The sequence below is a fragment of the Tupaia chinensis genome, unplaced genomic scaffold, assembly GCF_000334495.1.
Source record: "Tupaia chinensis unplaced genomic scaffold, TupChi_1.0 Scaffold000405_1, whole genome shotgun sequence".
NCBI lineage: Eukaryota > Metazoa > Chordata > Mammalia > Scandentia > Tupaiidae > Tupaia > Tupaia belangeri.
Genome location: NW_006159907.1, coordinates 838,080 through 862,317, shown reverse-complemented (window position 1 = coordinate 862,317; position 24,238 = coordinate 838,080). Strand labels below are relative to the sequence as shown.

Here is a 24,238-nt window from a genome sequence, read left to right as displayed (position 1 = left end):
TTTAAACTGAAGAGAGTTTTCTGTACATCTCACACCATGCATGGAAAGCGCAGAGGGAGGTGGTACAGGACTGGTGTAGAAACTCAGTGATAATATTATGAACTCAGGTTATTTCTGTCTTTCTAGTTTCTGATTCTCAGCAGGTTAATTTTCATCTTCACTCATACTGCCTCATGATTGCCATAGGCTTTTTATCTCTATGTAACAACTCTTAATCCAGGTGGAAAAGTTGTAAATGGGACAAAAATGGTCCAATGAGCCATGCTGTTTTCATCAATAAATGTGGAAGAAAAACTAGATGTAACTTACTTTTCGGTGGCCAGAATTTTTTTTTTTTTTTTAGTTTTTTACTATACGGCACATACACTCACCAGAAAGTCAGAGAGCGACAAAGAGACAGAAGGTGAGAAATCACCCCTCAGGGGTATGGCCATGCTGCAATCCCTTCTCTTCCATTCTTCTCCTGGGATCTTGGGCATGCACACACACACACGCCCAGCATGAGTTTATACCACCAGGTCCAGAACTTGAACTATGGTTGACTACATGGGAATCCAGCAACATTATGCCAACTGCTAGTCCCTGTGGCCAGAATTGTATCATATGATTATTCCTAGCATTATGGGATAATAACCATTTTCTGCCATTGCATAAACCTGTGTGAAGTAGGCCATTTTAAATACAAAACCTATAGCTTTAGGAAAAGCAGTTTAAAAGAACAATGTTAGTGTGTTTAGATGCTCTTTAGATTACTTTAGTAAGAGGTATAAAAAGAAAATGAAGAATGATTTCTTGCTTTCTGTCTCTCTCTCTCTCGGTCATTCCAGAAAGCACACGAGCCTATGTCAAAAAATTCTCTCTCAAAGAAAAAAAAAATTATTGGTTGATAAAAATAACTTTGCAAACAAAGATGGAAAAGAATACAGCTCTGCTAATCAAAGCTCAATCTGTCTATAGTTTATAATCTGAATTATAAGAATTTCTGGTAATTTGAGATCTTCCAATGTTACAAAATCAACTACTTCTGTACTTCAAAAGATAGGAAAAACAATTTTCAATTAAACCCCTTGTCAAAAGCTTCTGATTAAGTGTTCTCAGACAGATAATGTGAGACAGCTAATTGGCAAATATCTAGTCAAATATGTTGCATTCCCACCAGTAGCAGCCTAGTAGCGCTCCTCCAACTCAGTTATGTTACTCTGCCTGGGTTCGTGGCCTTCAAGCTAGAGATATGCTTTCAACCTCCCTTGTGGCCCGCTTGGCCATGTGAATTGGGTTCTTGTTAATGGGAAATAAGCAAAGTGATATGCACAAGCACGAAAACATCGTCTTAAATACTGTTGTTCATGACTCAATAGCACCTTCTTCCTGTATGGAAATGATGATGACCAAATCATTAACAGTACAAGTGCTGTGAAAAGCACAGTCACATGCGATTTCCTAGGTTTCTGGACTACTTCATGGAGTGTAAAATTCCTGAACTCGTAATGTGAATGAAGAATATAATTTCATTTAGTTTAAATACATAAATATTGGGACTTACTAGCTTAAGCAACATAGCCTTTACTATAGCCAATAAAGAATTGACTCATTGGAAGAATTTCTGCATGCCGCAAAAGCTTAAAAAATGCGGAATTGATATTTCAGTGAGCATGAAGGCAGTACATTTACTTTAAACATCATTTCTGATAACTGTAAGAGCAAACAACTTGTGTGAGGAGCTTGCAACTCTAGCAGCTGTAGATATGAGTCAAAAAGTTACCATGTGTTAGCTGTTTATTGCTTCATTTAGCTAGCTTATTTCAAGACTTAATGAGCTCAAGCAAGAACTAGCCAATTTCAAGCAGAGATTGAAGAGAATAGAAGTCCAGAAATGTGGATCTGATAGGGCTGAAAAAGCCAATTGCTTCATCACTCCATGCAGTAGGAGATAACCCTGCTGCTCAGAACCTTTCTGAGAAGTGCCCATTAAGAATCTTCAGCCCAACAAATGAATCTATAAATGATCTGTAGAAAAGATCAGATTAAGGATATTGCTTCCCTAACTAACCTATTGTTTTATAAAATTTCATGTTTTCAAGAGAGCCATGATCAAAATGGAAACAACTGACACTAGCTTAACAAAGAAGGAAGTTCATAAGGACAAATTTAATAATGATTTCTAGAACAGAGCCTTAGATGTATTTTCAACACAAGGAAATAGCTGGATGCAATTAGACTAGAAGTTCACTGAGTTTTTTAGGAATTGTTTCACCAAAGAAGCCACATGTGTAGCCTTCAAAAAATTTCTAACTCCCAAATTGGTAGGAGCAGGAATAGGCTATAAAACTTGTAGTGCCTCTGAGAAAACGCAATCTCTTTAATATTCATGCAGATGTGGGCAGGGAAAATATATCGCAAGAACTAATCTTTCATAGGGAAAGCCAAGGGCCACAAAAGACAGGAAAAATCTTTCCAACAAACAGAAATGAGTTTGAAGCAAAACAAAACAAAACAAAAAACAAAAAACAACTTATTCCGCTATTAGTTCAGGGAGTCTGAGTAATTCTTGTCTAGCAAAATAATATCGATTTGATTAGTAACTGCTTGGTCACTATTTCCCTTATCCAAATGGGATCTTTTTTAATCTGATATTTTTACTAAAAGTTAAGAAAAAAAAAAAAAAACGAAAACAGGGACGAGCAGTTAGTGTAATGGCTATGTTGCTGGACTCCCATGTAGTCGACTGTGGTTCAAGTCCCGGACCCAGTGGCTTAAAACTCACGCCAGGCATGTGTGCGTGCATGCCCAAGATCCCAAGAGGAGAATGGAAGAGAACAGATTGCAGCGTGGCCATCCACCCTGGGGGTTGATTTCTCGCTTCCTGTCTCTCCATCTTTCTGGCAAGCGCACATACCCTGTAGCAAAAAACTCAAAAAAAAAAAAAAAGTATATTACATGGTTGGTAATATTGATGGTAGATGGATAACATATTTGATAGAAAGGTCTATACCCAAATACTCCAGTATTTGTTATGGATGTATTGACTCAATGGGAGGATAGATTGTCTTCCTCGGGAAGGGGGAGGATATGTCATCACATTGGGAAGATGGGTACAATGGACAACTGGGTGACACAAAATTGTGACAGAAACTGTTATCTGTCCCTTCTTTTAGTAATAACTACCAATTCACAGGATTTTAGCTGGTATATTCTAGGTAGGTATGGGTATTTTACTAAATTCCAGCCAAAAGGAGGTGCACAGAAGTTATACTTTCAAACCCTACATCAAATCTTTTCAGAAAAGAGCTACTTGCCCTTTCCATTCTCTTCTCTCTCGTCTTATGTTGGATCTGTTGAATTGTATCTCTCACATATAACCAACAAATATCTCATCCCTCATGCCCTTCTTACAATTTAATTGACAATCTTCTAAATGTTTTGTGGATTCTAAACTTTCTCCTTATCAACTTGAGTTAAAAAGACTTGTGATTATTCTGGCCAATAGAATATGATGGAAGTGATAAAATTTGAAACAAGAAACCAGCTTCTAAGAATGAAATAGCTTCCATTTGGTTTCCTTTCTGGGTCAGGATTTTGATATTTGGAACCTAAACACTATGCTAGCAGAAAAGTTGAGACCACACAGAGAAACAATGTCTAGTGTTCCATTCACTATCTTCTAAATTCTGAGAAAACAAATATATAAATGAACAAACCATCAGATAATTCAAGCTCTTCACAAGGCAATGTTAGAATAAGGGAAAAAATGAATTTGGACCCTGCATGACCTTCTGGAACAGTTTCCTATTACTTTTGATTATTCTCCCTCCTCTTGAACTTTAGCAGTGAAGAAGAGGTGTTGACTTTATGGGAAATGCTGAATTTGAATATATGAACTACAGTAATAGGAACAGAACTGAAGCTTTCATAATCATATTCTTGCTATAAGAATTTGGGGAAATAGAGTTTGCTCATATACTGGCTTATATCACAATGCCTTATACTTGTTATTTTTCTTGATTCATGATAGAGCATGTACATGTGTGTCTGAGAGAAGAAAGAGAGAGAAAAAGAGAGAGTGGAGAGCGCTCCACAGGGTCTGGTAATGTTGAAACTGCTTCTTCCAGTCCTCCAGCCCACTGGATCTCGAACATGTGCACACATGTCCAGTCTGTTTTCTGCTGGCTGGGCTGGTGATTTGAAATGCAGTCACCCTGAGGGATCAAGCTTCTTTTGAATAGCACATTACCATTCAGCATGGAACCAACTCAATACTGTATAATTACTATTTAATTAATTGGCAATTATGTATTTATAAGTCAATTAACTCACTAAAAATTTGTAGACTTCATGTTGTATTCCATGTTCTTTTGCTGGGAAAACAATAGGGAAGAAGTTAGGCATGATCTCTTACCCTATGTTAGTTTCTATTGCTACTATACAAATTTTGTGGCTTAAAATAACACACTTTTTTTTTTTTTTTTTTACTCTTAAAATATAATTAAATTAGGATGATTTAATGGCCTGGTAGTTAAGGAAGCCAGATCCCACATGAACGAATGTGTGGTTTAACTCCTGGACCTGGCAGCTTGAGAAACACACCTGACCCATGTACAGGTGTGCCTAAAGTTCTGACAGTAGAAATAAATGAAGGAGAAGGGATTCCCAATGGGATTTCTACTGTTTCTTTCTCTCTCTGAGTCTATCCCAGGAGCACATGTTCATTCTTGCCAAAATACGCATGTATCTATGTGTGTGTGTGTTTGTGTGTGTGTGTGTAACTAAAGATCTGAAAATTAGAACTTAAACATCATTGTGTTAGTTGACCTTCATTCCTTCTATGAGCTTAGGAAATTAGCCATGTCCTTTCTTTTTACATTTTCTAGAGTCTACCTGCATTCCCTGGCTCACAGTACATCATTCCAGCTGCTGGTAATGTTGAAACTTCTCTCCTTTCCGTCTTTTGTCTTTGACCTCTCTAAGGAACCTTAAAATAATTTCATGAATTTCTGACATTATTCTCCAGAATAATGTCCTCATCTCAAGATTCTTAACTCAATATTTTCAGCCAAGTTTCTTGCTCTAGTCTATTCTGTTGCTAATACAGGAATACCTGAGTCTGAGCACTTTATGTAAATAGAGGTTTAGGGAACAGCAGTTGGTATAATGGCTATGTCGCTAGACTCCCATGCAGTCAACTACAGTTCGAGTCCTAGATCCGGTGGCTTAAATTTATGCCAGGCACGTGTTCTTGTGTCCCCAAGTCCCAGGAGGAGAATGTAGGGGAAGGGACTGTGGCATGGCCATCCTCCCTGGGGGGTGATTTCTTGCTTTCTGTCTCTCTGGTGAGCTCATGCACCTTATAGAAAAACAAACAAACAAACAAACAAACAAAAACAAAAAAACAAACAAACAAAAAAAACACCTCTTAAAAAAAAGAAAGAAAAGAAAATAGAGGTTTATTCAGTTCATGGTTCAGAGTCGAAGGCCAAGGGGATTGCATCTCATGAAGTCTTTCAGAGTCTTGATTACATCAGGAGGGTAGGACAGAGCAGAACATCTGTGCCCACCACTTCTCTGTATCTCGCCCCTCTCATAGCCACAAATGTCAATCATGGGGACCTCATCCTGATGACCTGAATCCTATTCTGGTCCCTAGAGTCCACATATCGAAACAATAATCTGTTTAACTGCTAATCCAATCACAACCAAACCTCCACATATGAAATATGAAGATACCTTCAAACCATAGCACCCTTTGTGTGTCCCTACGATGCAGCAGTTAACCCTGTGCACAGGGAGCCAAGTCCCATGCTGCTAACTGAGGTTCCAAAATTGTCCCAGTAACTCAAAAACCTGCCTGGTATTCATGCCCGTGTGCCCAAAACTACCGATGGGATGGGGAAATGAAGATTGGGGCACGACCACATTTCACTGAGGAGTGCTTTCTTTCTCCCTCTCTCTTTCTCTCTGTCTCTATTTCTCTCTTTGGTAAATCAATCTGTCCTCTGATGATTAAAATAAAATAAAAGGAAAACCATAGCATCCAAAAATTAGGACACATACATATTTGTGCCCTCATTATTCAGTCTACTGCAGTTGACAGAGAACATACATTTTATTGAGGAATATTAAAACATGTTTATTTGAATTTAAAGATTTGAAAAGTTTATTTCTGATTTGGGCTGATTCTTATCAATGTTATTTAAATCCATGCTTTCCATTGACATGGCTCACTTAATGATTTTTTTTTATTGAATCCTTTTACATAAATGTTTGAGGTCATCAAAATACTATTTTATTCTCCATTATTTTCCTTTCGATGGTTTTTATTTACTATAGCACACATTAATGCTCCATCTTCCTTAAAGTAGATAAAAAACAAGATATAATAGTTTATGCAGAGAAAATACTAGATATTTCTTAAATATGGGACTTTCATTCTATGTACTTTAAAAAATTGTGATGCTGGAAGATAAAAATGTCTCCTTTCACCATTGTCTTAAAATATAAGGTTGTTTAGGGACTAAGTTATTCTGGCAAAAGAACACTTAAGGTAGACTGGAGTTCTTAACACCGAGAAATACAAACCATAGTGTATTTATATTGTTTCTCAGTGGAAACAAATATAGAAAATGAAGTGATTTCACAGTCATTTTAATTGAAGAGTGCCTTTTCTCAAGAATTTCATGTGTGTATAGAATTCCAAGATATTCAATTGTAAATAATCAATACTAATGATAAAGAAGTAATTTGTACATGAAGGAAAGTGATATGCTTTAATAATTACAAAAATCATCTAGCATTGTCAAAATTCAGGCTAAACCTTCTAACATTTAAAATTAGTGGTGAAATAGATTTCTGGTTGCAGAAGGAAAAATAAATCACTCTCTGTTTTTATTTTTTCAGTTTCAAGAAATATAAGTTATTTAGTACACTTTGATTTCTAAGAAGGGAAAAAAGAAAAGGAGACATAAATGACAACTCTTACAAAGAGTGTAAACCAGCTGTTTGTACTGTTACCTTTTTGAAGTAATTCAAAAGTAACTGAAAAAGCAAAATGAAACTTAAGACTTGACTCCTGAGAATTTTGTGCTCGTGGGGAAATGAAACTATAAAGAATAAAGTAACAGAGTGATGAGACCAGCAAATGGCATAATGGTTACGTAGATGGACTCCCACATAGTCAACCACAGTTCAAGTCCCAAACCCAGTGGCTTGAAACTCATGCAGAGTGTGTGTGTGTGTGTGTGTGTGTGTGTGTGTGTGTGCACCCAAAATCCTGAGAGGAGACTGGAAGAGAAGGAATTGCAGAGTGGCCATCACCCTATGGCACTGATTTATCATTTTCTGTCTTTCTCTCTTGTTCTATCTCTTTGGTGAGCACACGTACCCTTATAGCAAACATCTCTTTAAATACAAAAGTAACAAAGTGAAGAATTTGCCAGTGGAAATATTTCCTTGGATGAAATTTATTATAAACTATGGCAATAAGCAGAGAAAGTTTACCAAAAAAAAAAAAAGCATCTATTTTTGTAGCACTATTTATAGATCTCTCTCTCTCTCTCTCTCTCTCTCTCTCTCTCTCCTTTCTTTTAATTTGAGTGCTCACCACTCAAAGAGAGGGATGGAGTGAGAGAGAGAAAGCATCTCCCATGGGCTATGATGATCCCACATTCCCTTCTCCTTCATTTCTCCCTACTTCCCAATTTTAGATACACATACACATGTTTGGCATGTAAGATACTAATTAGAGGACTCAAGTTCTGTAGTAACCATGTGGAATCCAGCTCCTTCAACCACTAAGCTATGAGCTGGCCCTCCTCATTCTCTTGCATTATGCTCTTTTATTAGACCCAGTCATATTGTTACAGTTTTCACTTTGTTATAATCTGTTGTAGCTTGTTTTGCATTCCATTTTATTCACATACTAAATCATATTTTAGATTTATTAGAATGACAAAAATGTTGGCTGTTGATGATATTGTTATTGATATAATAATTAACATTATTAATGAATGAACGAAACACAAAGATAATCACCCTTACTATAATTGGGATATTAGACCATGTGCCTATACTATGTAGCCAATATAACATGGCTGTGTGATAGAGATAAGACTAAAATTGTCTCAATTTATACTACATTAGTGGGACAAGAGGAGTTGTCTATAAATAGAGCAGTGTATTTCTCACATAACATTCTGTCATAGAGAAAAACATTATTAAGTAGAAATAATATTCTTTATCTTCACTGCACTGATAGGACAGAAGTAACACTACTTTTCTTTACAAGCATATGCAGTAAATCTCCTTTCGAAGTGTCGTTGAAGTCTAAAATCTTCATATACACATTCATTAAATTTAGCAATGACTCCTGTTGAAATGAATGTGCTAAAACATTAAGACCTTTATCACATGATCATTATATAAATCAGTTTTCAGCATTATATATCATTATATATACAGTTACATATATACATGTACATATAATTTTATATATACAGTTTTCAGCATTTAAAATATGTAAAAAGATAAAACTATTCATAATAAAATAAATTATATTTCATGCAAAACCCAACAATAAAGACAAGGGATAATGTAAAACTTCTGCATTGTCTAGCAGGAATATTTTTCTAGCAACAATTAACCTGAAACTGTCAAGTTCTGTTACCTTGGTCTAAATAAAAAGATGGTTACTAGGCCATCCTTAACTTTAATTTATCTGTAATATGATACTATACAATATATTTCACAAGAGCTTAAAAAGTTAAAGAATATTTATATGTGGGTTTTAAAAGAAAGTCAACAATAATATTAAAGTTTTGAAAAATAATATTGTTAAAGTTGTAGAAATAAAAAACAAACATCCTAGAAAGATAAGACATTCTAAGGCAGTAAACTATTTTTAATAAAATCTCAAGAGTATATGCATTTGTATTTTAACAAAGTAAACTCTTGTTAAGGAGTAGAAAATGCCTCGTATTTTATTTCTGTAGTTTACTGTCCATTGGCTTCTCCAAGTTAAGTACAATTTTCACTAATCAAATGATCATAAGTTATAGAACAGGCTGTTCCCTTATTAAAGCATGGTACTTTATTAGTAAATTAGAGGGATTTTTTTCCTAATAACCCATAAGAACCAGATGTTTTGCCTAACAAATTCTTAATATAGTCTTTAAATTACTTAAATCAGATGCTAACATAATAAGGAGGGAAATATAAGTAAAATATAATCACATTGGAAGTTTAGGAAAGGCCAATTTATCTCAAGGTTTTGAGAAATATCACTCACATTTTAATTACTTTGGGGGATTAGCTAAATTTTGCTAATTAAAGTTTATTTGTATCAATAATTCATTTTATAAAGAACTTTTATATAACAAAAAAGTTTTTTTTTTTACTTGAATATAGTTAAGGTCATTTAATAAAGAAAGCAAATAGTCAGTGAAATAAATTTTACCAAGACATAAAATGTAAATTCTACTAAGATAGAAAATGTACTTTATGATTTTGGACATTCGATGTCCAGTGTGTGAAATATCAAATATTTATCAATATATATATATATATATAGCTAGAGAGTACACATGCTCACCAGAGAGAGAGAGAGACAGAGAGAGAGAGAGAAAGTGAGAAATCACTCCCTCCCCCCAGGAAGGATGGCTATGCCACAATCCCTTCTTCTCCATTCTCCCCTTAAGATTTTAGATACATGTGCACATACGCCTGACATGAATTTCAAGCTGCTGAGTTCAGGACTCGAACTACAGTTGGCCACATGGGAGTCCAGCACCTTAACTACTAAGCCATCTGCTACTCCTCCCTCCCTCCCAAGTGTGCTTTTCAAGCCTCCATGTCCAGGTCTCAAACTGCTTAGTCAGTCATGTGGGACCCAGCCAGCTTAATCACTTCACCACTGGCTAGCCCAAATCAACTAGCAACGACAACAACAACAAAATTTATTCTGGCACATACAGAATGCTACTCAGCCATAAAAATCAATGAGACCCTGGCATTTGATAAAAAGTGGATGAATATGGAAGATATACTACTAAGTGAAGCAAGCAGGCTATGAAAGAGAGGCATCGTATCCCCTACTAAGTGCATATCAAATGTCTACACTCTGTGGCAGAAACTAAAAGATTGGAAAGTATGAAGCATGGAGAGCAACTGTGGGTACTAGAGAGAGTGTGGAGGAGGGTGGGAAATGAGGGAGCATAAGAGGGAGGGAATCAAGGGGAAAAGAACAAAACAAAGTATTTAATGGACACAAAAATAGAAAATTATCTGTTGATGATAATAGGTATGATAATGACTTTGACAGAACCAATATACAGTGTATTCACAGTGGAAAAATTCATGTGGTATATTGTAATAATACATTGATTGAGTATAAATAAGTAAATAAATAAGTTTAATATTTATAAAAGTTAAAACAGCTTTTGAAAAGCTTACTACATTGCTAACAACAAAATAAAAATTTAAAGCTAAAATAAAATACTTATGAAGATACAACAAATGACTGATCCTGTAACTTTTTATTTCAAAGGAGAGTTGACAGTATGCCACGATCTAAAAACTGAGTATTGTATGAAAGACAGGACTTAATTTAATCTAATATTCATTGGAAATATTAGAAGGTACATTCTTGGACTACGTTTCAACTGTTACATCCTTTGCACTAAAGCAATTTCAAAGAACCTAACAAAATGTGCTTTTTTGACAATTGAAGAGGACTTTGATTTACTCACGTTTGCTATCTCTAAATTCTAGAACTGTTGGTTGAATTGTTCCTTTGCTATAGCCCTCCCGCTAGTCAGGATCTAGGGTAAATGTGCCTGGTGTGTTCTGCTTCACTTCTTACCTGAAACCACACTCACACGTGGCTTCCAGCACTGCAGAGCAGTCTGATACTGTCTGCATCGTACTGCCGTGGCTGAATCACTGTATTTTCATATTTTAAATTTTGCCATAGGACACATGAACTCACCAGAAAAGACAGGGGTAGGGTAGATGGGGAGAGAGGGGTGGAGAAAGTGAAAAAGCATCCCCACAAGGGAAGGACCTGCTTCAATCTCATCTCACCTCAGGATTTGGGGCATGCACACACAACCAGCATGTTTAAAAGTTCTTTGATCCAAGACTCAAACTGCACAGTCAGCCATGTGGGATCCAGCCACCCTCACCACCACGCTACCTGGCTGGCCCACCACCATAATTTTTTAAATAAATGTATTTTAAAATAATTTTGGATGTATTAAAAAAGATGATGTAAGTTGTAATATACCTTCTGCTCACATTTTCCTAACATTAATATACTACCTAATCATAGCACATTGGTCAAAATTAAGAAATAAAACTGACATAGCAATTTTTTAATTTAAAAAAATGTTAGCAGATAAAGTCTGGTTAGGGCATGATCCTCCTGCCTCATCATCCTTACTAGCAGGTACTAGAAGTGTGCACCCCAGTGCCTGTTTATTTAGGATGGGCCAAGAATTGATCCTGGCCTTCCTCCACACAGTTGAAACTTGCCGAGTTGTGATATCAACCAGTATGCTACCACCTCTGGGTCTGGTACAAATAAACAAGTAACTACACTTTCATTTCCAGAATTTTCTCCCACAGGATCGTATTCACAATGCCATATTTTATTAAATTATGACATCACTTTGGTTTCTTATGATTGGTGACACTTTTTTCTGGTTTTCCACGATTTCAACAATTTTTTATTTTTTTTATTTTTTATGCTCTAAGGCACATTCATATGCAAGAGAGGAGAGAAACTGAAAGAGAAATTGAGAGGGAAAGTGAAGAATCACCCCCTATTGGGGGGATGGCTTCAGCGCGATTTCCCCTCCTTTATTATCCTCCCAGGATTTGGGCATACAGGCACATGAGCCTGGTGTGATTTTCAAGCCACTGGGTATGGGACTGGAACGACAATCAGGCATGTGGCAGTCCAGTGTGGCAACTACTATGCCACCTGCTAGCCTGACTTCAACAATTTTAATGAGAATTGATAAAATATTTTGTAGAATATCCTCAACTTCAATTTTTCTGATATTTTCTCGTTACTAAGTTTTTGGTCCTTTGTGAGATAAACTGCAAAGATTAAATACACTTCCAAACAAATCATATTTGGGTAAATTAAATCAGCATGACTGTTCCCTTGTGATGCTGAACTTAATCACGTCAATAAACTTTTGATCCAATATTATTTGACAACTGACTATGTAAGCTCTTCCTATACATGAAATGACCTACGTGTATATAAATACCTAAATAAACCCAAGTGTAAATATCTCAGTAAACCTAAGTGTATATAAATATCTAAGTAAATAAATAATTACATATTTTCTGCATACATTCATATACATATAAGAAACTAGATTTCAATATCTATTGGGTCATCAGAAAAGTCATGACACATTTTTGCATAGAAAAATACATCATGACTTTCTGACAACCCAGTAGTGTTTAGGTCTATATCAAATATAAACACATAGAAGTGAAACTATGAATTGTAAATATATGGAACAAAAATGATAAAATAAAGATTAATGACCTTAACAGCTAAAACGATACAAACCATTTAAAAGTCTCTATTACGCCAAAGAAGTATAAGATATGTGAAAAGTAACGACAATAACTACAACACCAGCAAAGCAACAGGAAAATGGGCCCAGCCATAGTGGTTGCACTGCTATAAGGGGGCTCTGGTTCACAGAGAGTCTGCATTGGAGACCCAGGTTCAATTCCAGGTCCAACCTAAAAGGCTGCGTGTGGTGGCATATGCCTGTAGTCTCTGCTACTAGGAAAGTTTAGGCAGGAGGATCATGATAATGAGACCCTATATTAAAAAGCAAATAAATAAAAACAAAAAATCAACATAACAGTTCAATGGAAGAAATATAAATTTTTGTTAATTATTTTTCTAAGTTTTACAACATCAATTAAATGGAAAAATAGCCAGCTAGTCCAACCATGCAACACAGGTGGTAGGGTTCCACTCTGCAGCTATGGAAGCCATAGGGAATTTAGATCCCAAGGCAACCTGAGCATGCCAGGTACATGTACCAGTCCGTGATCTTGACTGACTAGAAGGCTGAGGGAGACCCTGGCACGATGAGATCCTATCAAGAGTTCTTGCCTCTCTTTCTTCTCAAAAAATAAAATAAATAAATGTGAAAGAAAGACAATATTAAGCCAGCAAAAAAACATCTATTTTAAGTTCAAATATATAAATCATATAAATGAATCATTATGCCTAGGTTTGAATAACTATAAAAATTGAATTCTTAGAGTGTTGAGAGAGCACACTGGTACATTTTTTTCCTGATTCCAGTATTGTGTTTCTTTATAAATGTGAGTGTTTATTAAACTTTTTTTTGATTACATTAAAATGTTTTCTTAGGGCACATTCAAGAATAAAGAAAATTGCAGTAATGGCCATCATGCTGGGTTTACAATGTCACAGGTTGAAAACATCCCAAACGCTTAATAATGATCACAAAAATTATTATAAATATTATAAGATAACATTAAAAGGAAATGCTACATTTTAGCTGAAATAATAAACTGGAAGAACAGTTCTTGGCATGGAAAAATTATAAAATCAAATTGTTAAGTTAAAAAAAATTCAGCTAAATAATAATATAAACAATACCTGTATATAAACAATGCCCAGGAAGATATGTAAGCAAGAGTTAACATTATTTCTTGACAATATCATCAGAGTAATAAATATTTTATCTTTCTTTTAAATCTATGCTATTTATTTTGCTTTATTTTAAATATATACTATTTATTTCTGAGAGAAAAAAATAACCAAAACTGAAACGAGATGAGAAATCATGTTTTCCATCATAACGGCATAATAAAAACAGGAGCACTGTGGGAGCACTGTGATTTTGTAACACACTACCTTTGTGTGGTCATATATTATTGCAACAGAATTTTAGAAATCAATTTTACAATGTATAGCAAGAGCCTTACATTTATTTTAGCTCTAGCACACTTCTTTGGAATAGATCTTTATTGGCAGTGCTTATGACAGACCTATTACATTATTGAAAAATTGCAGGCTCCCTAATATTCTATCTGACAATAACGAAAAGATAAAAGGTATTTACTATATCTGTATTTGGAATGTGTTTTAGTCTCTTTCAGGCTGCAAAGAAGAAAGTAAACTTGGATTTCTTTCAATGAACACTGTGGAGTCGGACGATTTCCCGATGAATGAGGAAAAATTACTCAGTAACAGAGATCAACCTGGACTCAGTGGAGACTTCTCGAATCCATAACACGACCAAAGGTGTGGGAATTCTACAGGGACCATGTGAAGGTATTCTGTAGAGATGAGGAGAGGGACGGGGTGGGAAAGGAGGAATTGTAAAGCTTCCCATTAGAAGACCAAGAGTAATGTACTCATTTGGTGTGGTCAAACGGGAATTATACATATTAATTAATATATGTTAGACTGAGTGTCACCGTTATGGATATATGCCTTTAATACTGTAAAACTATATAAAGTAGGAAAAGAAAAAATCTTGCTTCTGTTTATGGTATAAATGATAATATTAAACATAATGAACCACACAGCACTAACTCTATGGCAGGAAGTATGCCTAGCATTATTTTCTAAATCATTTTTCTTTGTGAGGTTTATTAATGAATATTTCCATTTTAGAGAGGATGCAACTAAGGTTTTGGCATAATTAGTCCAAATTCACTCATTAGTAAGTGAAGGATCCAGGATTCTAACCCCCATATTCTAAATCTCAAATTTGATCCCTCCACTTAAAAGAGGCTGGAGGGAATAATGTGACCAAGCTGACAGTGTACACTGGATGATGGGTTGATACGCTAGATTATTTTAATTTTATTATGATTACTTTTATTACATTTTTTCTGAACTAGTGGAAATTATTTTCACTGTAGAAAAAGGCGTTCTTATTTTAAGAACCAAAGCAACTTTTTGAACTTCTGAGAAAACTATATATGTGAAACAATGTCTAGCTGGCACATTTCACAAAAAAACTTGAAAATGACTCTAAGTTTTAGGCCTTTGGTAAATAAATATGTAGTGCTATATTTTTAAAAAATGTTGGAAAATATTAAATAGCAATGATTACTGGAAAATGGATTTGTCATTTGTACTGACTTATGAGATCACATAGTATTTTAAAATTATTATGTAATTTAACGTAATTGTGTAACTTTTACTTTCATAACATTTTTGTACTTTGTCTATTGACTTGTTCTTTCTGAGGATTTCAAAACTTTCCTTAGCAGACTTAGTTAATTTTTAGAGACATTAATAAGCCATTAAAGTTCAGAAAGTAATGAGAAGAAAATAAAGCTAACAAAAAGAAACAAATAAAAAGCACAAGAATATCATCTGTCACTTAATACATGCTGCAAATGTATTTGCTCTTTGCTTTATGTATATAATGAGATTAAAAGGATAATAAGTGCTCCTTCTTCCTTTTCAGGACCCTTCTCCCCACTGAATGGAGTAGAGTCTTTAGGAAGAAGGCCTCACACAGCATTGGGTCTCGCCTTTGCCATCTTTTCTTCCACATGAGGGCACAGGGTTTGTCCTCTTCAGGGTATGCAGTAACACGATTCTATCTTGGGAGCAGTGACAGGGCCCTTGCCAGACACCAAACCTGCTGGTGCCTTTGTCTTAGATTTCCCAACCCCCAGAATTATAAGAAATATATATATATATAATATATATATATATATGTTGTAGAGGTATTTTATCATAGGGTGCGAGCACTTGCTGGAAACAGAGAGAAACAGAGACGATGAGAGGGAAAGTGAACATCACTCCCAGGGGAGATGGCCACACTGCAATCTCTTCTCTTCCTAGGATCTTGAGCACGCACACACGTGTGCCCGGCATGATTTTCACTATACCATCTGTTGTTCCCAAGAAAAATGTTTCTATCACTTATAAATTATGCAGTCTCTGGTAGTTTAACATAATGACACAGATGTAGACAACCACCAATTGTGCCGCCGAATTCAGACAAGAGTTCAATCCCCAATTTTTTGCTTTTAGTTATCATATGATACTGTTTTTTATATGACAGTATATTTAAATTTAGTAACAATTAAATAAGCATTAAATATGGTTGGTGTTTTTATTTAAATTTACAAAATCATTCTATCATTCATAAAATAGCTAAAATGGGGGCCCCACAGGTGGCATGGTAGTTAAGGTACTGGACTCCCACATGGCCAACCACAATTTGAAGCCTGGATCTGGCAGCTTGAAGAATCTGGGTGTATGTATGTTCATGGCCAAAATCCTAAGAGGATGGAGGAGAAGGAATTGTGGCATGGCCAGTACCCCTGGAAATGATTTTTCACTTTATCTCTCTGTCTCTCTCCAGTGAGCACACATACCAAAAAAAATAAAAACCCCTTAAAAATAAATAAAACGTTTTTAGACATATACATATATTAACTATAAAATACCTTGATGGGTACTAAAACATTTATTATTATTATTATTATTATCATTTTGGAGAGGTTTTTGCTATAGGGCGCGTGCGCTCACCAGACAGACAGAGACATAGAGACAGAAAGCGAGAAATCACCCCCTGGGGGGATGGACATGCCGCAATCCCTTCTCCTCCATTCTCCTCTAGGGATCTTGGGCACGCACGCACATGCGCCCGGCATGAGTTTTAAGCCACCGGGTCTGGGACGTGAACTGCAGTCAACTACATGGGAGTCCAGTGACATAGCCATTACGCTAACTGCTGGTTCCTGTAAAGCCTTATTTTTAAAGTTTAACATGGCATCTAAAATATAATTCAGCTTTTGTTCTTAAATGGTAATAATAATCCATTTGATTTCTAAACGATAATTTCATACAAGTATTTATCAAGTCACATGAATCCAATCTCAATTATATAACATGTAATTGTCGCAATCTTCTAATACCATCTGATGAGCAGGGCTCTCTTTGCCACCCAATATTCACATCTGGCAAATGCAGAGAAAATTTTTTAGTGTATAAGAGTCACTATTATATCTGGCCAAGTTTTAATTAACATATGAATTTAACACCCCTAAAAATGAACTAAAATGTATTTGATTTTAATTTTCTATTGCAAAATATAGGACATATGTTACAAAGCATATAGGGTGTGACAGAAACAAATAATGTTTTTAAGATGCATATTTTTCAAAATAAAACAATAAAGTGATACTTAAAAACAGAAGGCATGTTTTCTTTACTAGAAAATCATATGTACATTTACATAAGAGAACATTACTCAAACAAGTGATGGTTTACTTTTGGATACCAAATTGATTGCATTGAGGGATGCCTGGAAGACTGGTAAAACCTTGTTTCTTAGTGTGTCTTTAAGTGTTTATTTATTTTTTTTTATAGGTGAACTGCTCAAGTTTTGTATATATTCTGACTATGAATTCCTTGTTTGAGGAGTAATTCACAAGTATTTTTTCCCATTCTGAAGGTTGTCTTTTCACTCTACTTGCTGTTCCCTTCGCTGTGAAGAAGCTTTTTAACTTGATGTAATCCTATTTTTCTATTTTTGAGATTATTGTCTGTGCTTTAGGGATCTTATTTAAGAAATCTTTACCTATCCCAATGTCTTCAGGAGTTTCCCCTAAATTATACTAATAGTTTTATAGTTTGACGCTTTACATTTAAATCTTTGATCCATTTTGAGTTGATTCTTGATAAGGGCAAGAGATAGGAGTCCAGTTTTATTTTTCAGCAGGTGAATGCCGATTCTTCCATCAGGCCTTGCTGTAAAAAACTTTCTTTTCTCCACTGCATTATCTTGTACCTTTTGTCAAAAATCAGTTGGGGTTTATTTCTGGATTCTCTATTCTATTCCATTGGCCTCTGTATATATTTTTGTGCCAGTACCCAGATAAGATTAGCTGAGAAACAAAGACAACTTTCAATATGGTGGGCACCATCTACTTGACTAGAAATGTGGAAGGCATAGACAGAGGACATGAGAGTTCTGTTTCCTCTCTCTGTCCCTCCCTCTCCACCCTTACTAGCAGAGTGTTATGTGTGTTCCACTCCTACATGTCTGCCTGTTTCAATCCTGCTCAGTGACACAGTCCTTGATGTATTTGTCCTGCTGACTTCTGTCCCATACATCTCTCCAGCCAGCTAGATTCCAATTTCTTTCATCTTTGGACCCCAAACTCATACCAATGGCTGTCCAAGGGCTCAGGTCTGTTATTTCCCAAGGGCCCCCTTTAGGCTTCAAACTCATCTAAGCCAGCTCCTCTCTTTCATAGTCTTCCAGGTTCCTACTTTAGGCTTAGTACTAGAATTACTTGTGTCAGCTGTTTCTCCAGCTTACAGATAGCCTTTTATGGTATTTCTCTGTCTCATAATTATATGAGCTAATTATTTTAAATATATATTCATCCTTTTGGTTCTGTTTCTCTGGAGACCCCAGCCAATACAGCAAGGAAATAGCCAAGCATGGACTCATCAGATGTGTATAGTTTCATATTAGAACTGTCAGCTGTGAATTATCTTACTCATTCTCCATGAGAATACTATGTGAGATGAGAAGCTTTTTTCCATTGATTAGGAAAGTTTTAGGTCTCCATCTCGCTTGTCTCTGACTATTCTGAAATGTCTAGTATTGTACCTGTCTCCTTATCAGACAAAAGTAACAGTGGTGTTATAATCAAATTCTCACTGCATTTCTGAAAACTTACTTTGGAATGGTGTGACATAGATGCATCTTTTCCAGGAACATTCCTTGGCAGGCTCAGTCATTAGCCTGCATTTGAGTCTCATTCATCACCCATTAATGTCTAAGGTAAAAATCATTGTGGACTAAGCAAATAGAACAGTAGTGAAGAATTTGAATGACTGACTCCCCCTAAATCAAATAATCATTCCCTTGCATTTCCTAGCTAGTAAAGCTTTAAATGGTCTCCAAGGTGAGTCTGGAACAAAGTGAACAGAAATGCTCTAATTCAATTTTAAGTTCAGTAAAATATAAGGAAATGATCTATGAAATGCAACTTCTCTTAGTAAGTTATTCACGGCTTCTGTATTAAAGTCACTGTATTATATTCACACCACAGAATATATGTTGTTCCTTTACTTCTCATGCTATAAGTTTATAAAATATTTATGAAATTCATTGAATTAAAATCCAAAATTTATTGTTACTCTCACCAGTAACTACCAAATTTTCACGTTCAACTCTCGAGCACTTTTCCATCTGGTAGTAGAGCACACACACAGATACATGTGAATGAACCTCTAGGGAAAAAAAAAATCTTTCAATTCAGGAACAATGAGTAACATCTGTGGAACATTTATACACACATGAACACACAAACGCAAACGCACATGTATATAAATATGCACACACACATATATCCACTTCTAAAAAAATCCTTTCTCCTGAAAGTGCCTCTGTTCTTTACCATTTATTATTTTTCTTTTCTTTTTTTTAAATAATTTTTTAAACTTTTATTTATTTATTTATTTATTGACTTATTTTAATTTGACCAGAGAAGGAGAGAGAGAGAGAAAATGAGAAACCAAGGCATCAGGTCTAGAACTCAAACCACCACGGTCAGCCATGTTTGAGTCCAGTACCCTTAACCACCATACCACCCAGTGACCCCTTCATTTAATTATTAATTAATAGCAAGGAACAACTGAATTCTTTTGAAGGTTTAAATTCTTTTTTTTTTTTTTTTTCTGGAGAGATTTTCACTGTAGGGCGCGTGCGCTCGCCAGACAGACAGAGAGAGACATAGAGACAGAAAGCGAGAAATCACCCCCCAGGGGGATGGTCACGCCGCAATCCCTTCTCCTCCATTCTCCTCTCGGGATCTTGGGCACGCATGCACACGCGCCCGCCGTGAGTTTTAAGCCACCGGGTCCGGGACACGAACCGCGGTCGACCACGTGGGAGTCCAGCGACATAGCCATTACGCTAACTGCTGGTTCCCAAGGTTTAAATTCTTGATAGTCTCTTGAATCAAAATGGGCTTGCCTTAATATGTGCGTAATTGCAAACATCTGAATGTAACTAGAGACTATTTGAGAAAGAGCAACAAAGCAGACAGAAATAACTATAACCTTCGAAGATGAAATAAACGATAAAGTATAGATTAGTTTACTCCATGTAGTGTAATCTGTATATGGCTGGGGCATCAGAAAAATCATGATTTTTTTTTATGTAAAAAATGCATCATGACTTTCTCAATGACCCAATAAATGTAGAAAATAGCAAGGAGTTGAAGCCCAAGCTTTGCTTGGACTTGGACTGACAGGGTTCAAGTCAAGCTCTAACACATGTCACAATTTTTGTTTTTTAAATTTTATTTTTTATTTTTTTTTACAGTTAATCACTGTATACCTCCACTACAAATGAATCTTCCCAGCATGACTACACTGCGTATCAGTCTAACCCCATGTTCCTGTGGTGACAAAGTATATTTGGTAATAAGCTTCGTAGTGTCTCTTTGCGAGAAATTATATAACATGCCTCCATAACCCAGGTCTTATGGTACCATTTAATTATTTGGTTACCATATCCTGTCATCTGTTTCCATTTCTACGTATTTAGGTTTTCTTTTGTTTGTTTCTCGTCATATTTTTTTCATTTCCTGTTTTAGTTTAATTAACAAAACCCCCTACCCTCATTCAGATTCCATTTTCTATTGGATTCTTGGTCAGGGTTCTTTTTGTTTTTGATATTATTTAATTATTGTTCTTTTCTTTCTTCTTTTTTTTTTTTTTTTAGAGGTTTTTTTGCTTTAGGGCACATGCGCTCGCCAGAAAGACTGAGAGAGACAGAGAGACACAAAGAGAGAAATCACCTCCCTGAGGGGATTGCCACACCACAATCCCTTCTCTTCCATTCTCCCCTCGGGATCTTGGACATGCATGTGCCCGCCTTGAGTTGAAGCCACCGAGTCCAGGACTTGAATTGTGGTCAACTACATGGGAGTCCAGCAATATGGTCATTACGCTTAACTGCTGGTCCCATAATTCTTGTTCTATTATCATTACTTAGTAGTTATTCAGAATTTACAATATGTACAAGGAAACTTCAAAAAGTTTGTGAAAAGTGAGTTTATTTTGGTGCAAAAACATTGAAATCCATGTGTAGTTTTCCTGTAACAGTCATTTACCATGAAATTTTGAAAACTTCTAGTATGTGTAAGCACAATCTGCTTTCACATAAATCACTTTGAATTTAATCTATGAGCCTTGAAACCAGCTATGTGCTGGGCAGGCATGAATCCAGGAGGAGCAAAGGTGATCGCCTCTTCTCAATTTCACATCAGCAATGCTGTTAGTATAGCAGCTTCGGCTCATTATGCACATCACTGTGTTTATTTACATCAGTGAGTACTCTGAGCACTTCACTTTCATTTCTCCCTGTCTTCTCTCTCTCTCTCTCTCTCTCTCTCTCTCTCTCTCTCTGTGTGTGTGTGTGTGTGTGTTTTAAGAAATGATTTTATTATTTATTTATTTCCTTTTTTAAAATTTGACCAGCGGGGAGAAAGAAAAAGAAAGTGAGAAAGCAAGCTGCCAGCTTTGGGACTCAAACCATGGTCAACCATGTGGGAGTCCAGCACCTCAGACACCATGCCACCTGCAGGCCCCACTTGTGCTATTTTTTGATAACCTTTAATTCTATATATATACTAAATATCACAATACATTGACATTTTAAACAATTCTTTTTCAATGAAATTTTTGAAATACAGACACATTTAATATTTTCTGTTTCCAGTGTTATTCATTCTTTCTGCACATACGAATTTCTATATGCTATTATTTCTCTTTGACCTGCAGAATTTTAATAGTTGTTGTAGCATTTATCCTTTACAAAATACGCTTCATCTTTGTTTTGAAGACTATTTTTTCTGTTTATAGATTTCTAGATTGACAATATTTTTATTCAGCACCTTAAAAATGTCATTTTATTTTTAATCCTCTAGTATGTTATTTCACTCAAGAATTTTTTAAAAACTTTGTTCCTTTATATATTATGAATTGTTTTTCTCTGGACACTTTAATTATTTATTTATTTATTTTAATTTACCAGAAGGTGCCTGCACTTCCTGGACAGAAACAGAGAGGGGAAAGTGAGAAAGCACTCTTCCCTCCCATGAGGGATGGTCACTATAATCTCTTCTCCATTTCTCCCTCACATGCACCCAGAGTGTTTTCCAAGTCACTGGGTCGTGGACTAGAGCCATGCACTGGACTACGTGGGAACCAGCCACCTTAAGAGCCATGCCATCAGATGATCCTTTGGACACTTTAATACTCATCTTTATTAATGATTTTCAAAAATTGATTGAGCTATGTACTATTAGTTGAGGACATATTAAATATTTTGCTTGTTAATATTAATTGAGCTTCTTGGATCTGTGTTAATATTTTCTATCAAATTTGGGGGGAATAGTCATTATTTGTTCAAATATATTTCTCACGAGCCTTCTTTTTAGGGAGGGCTATAATTAATACATGTTTAATATTCCTCCACAGGTAGTTGTGTTTCCATCAGAAAATGCTCTGTCTTATTTCCTCTGGGTTTCATTTTGATTAGCTCCTGTTGGTTTGTCTTCAAGCTCTCTATTATTCATTCTTTCTTTCAGGTAGTACAATCTTCATTTAAGATATACTTTCCATTTGCACAGATTTAATTTTGCTCTTCCTTCCATGTCGCTCTTTAATGTGTTCATGTTTTACTTTAAATATTTGAAATTTGTTAATCAGCTATTTTAACATCTTTCCCAGGTTCATCAATGACTAAGACAGGATTGCAATTTCCTGCAACTTAACCAAATCAGACTTCTTTCTGCCTCTAGGCCCCTGCATCCCCCCTATTCTCCCTTTTGTCCTTTAAAGCCCAGAAGGCTGAAGGTGGGAGGGAGGTCACTTTCCACTCTTTTCATAAAATATTTACTTTAGAAAACAGATACTTGCAATTTCTTTCACTTTCCCTTTGAGATGTAAATCTTGTTAAAACCTCTTGTCAGTTTTATGACCCAAGATTGTCTTTCTCAAAGACCTGGAAGCTTTCCTTTTGAAATGTAGTCATCAAGGAAGATTAAACTTCTAGCTCCCTATCTCTGTAAGAGAGAATCTAACTTTGGTGGCCTTTTGTTCCATGCTATAAAATTAACCACTGTCAGGAAGAGATTTGAAAGTTTTCAAGTAAAGCCAATTATGTAATACAATTGACCTATGATCTCTTTACCCCAAATCTTTAAGCCTCTCCTTTTGGTTTCAGCAGAGCTAAACTCACATTGAGTTCTGTCCTCTGTCCTTTTCCCACAGTCTTGAATGAAGACTTGTAGGGTCTTTTCAACTTTACTCAGGGAAACTTTTACTTACACATATTCTCTGTTGTTTCTGAATCTGTTTCTGTCCATCAGTTGGTTTTCTGCTATGGGTTACATCCTATTTATTTATTTATTTATTTATGTTATATCTTTTGCTTTGGGCCTATCTAGTAAACATTGATATTGTGAATAAACTTTTCCAATTGTCTAGATTGTTCAGTCTTTGGGTATTTTGAGCTTTGTTTTAATAAGCAGTTGGCATATCATCATGATCACTTTAGACTTTTGTTTTAAAGATTTGTTGGGAAGGATCTAGAGTAGCTTTAACTCCAAGATGATTTCAGGCCTACTTCTTTGCTGTGAACTATATCTCCCAATTGAGAACCTGAGCTATTACTGGAAACTCCGTGCTCTATCTAGCTAGTAGTAAACACCTGGATATCTGCCCATATTTTGTTTTCTGGGACTTTTAAACTTTCAAGTCCCTGATTAAACCATGTCAAACTTTTGTTTCTGATAAATTCTATCCTATATATATCAAGACTAATACTGGGTTGTCAGAAAAGTGATGACTCATTTTCTCATAAAAAACAGAAAACTGAGGTATGACTATTCTGACAACCTAAAGTTTTGCAAAATATTTTGGGCCAGTGGGTGGTGTAGTGGTTAAGGTACTGAACTCCTACATGGCCTACTGCAGTTTGAGTCCTGAACTTGATGGCTTGAAACCTGAATTGGACATATGTGTGTGCATGCAGGAGGAGGGTTGAGAAAAGATTGGGCATGAACATCCTTCCTAAGGGTAATTTCTCACTTTCCCTTAGTCTCTGTCTCTTGCTCTCCAGCAAATGTGCGTGCTCCATGGCAAAAACCTACATAAATAAATACATACAAAGTAAAA

At 35.7% G+C, this 24,238-nt stretch overlaps 1 long non-coding RNA gene across 1 annotated transcript; it reads left to right on the top strand.

Annotated features, from left to right (window-relative positions):
* The first annotated feature begins 14,178 nt into the window (after nt 1-14,178).
* On the top strand, nt 14,179-22,381 carry LOC102476080 (uncharacterized). Its single transcript, XR_335379.2, has 4 exons — nt 14,179-14,332; nt 15,483-15,599; nt 20,376-20,473; nt 22,208-22,381. It is a non-coding gene; the product is annotated as an uncharacterized LOC102476080 (long non-coding RNA).
* The last annotated feature ends 1,857 nt before the right edge of the window (nt 22,382-24,238 follow it).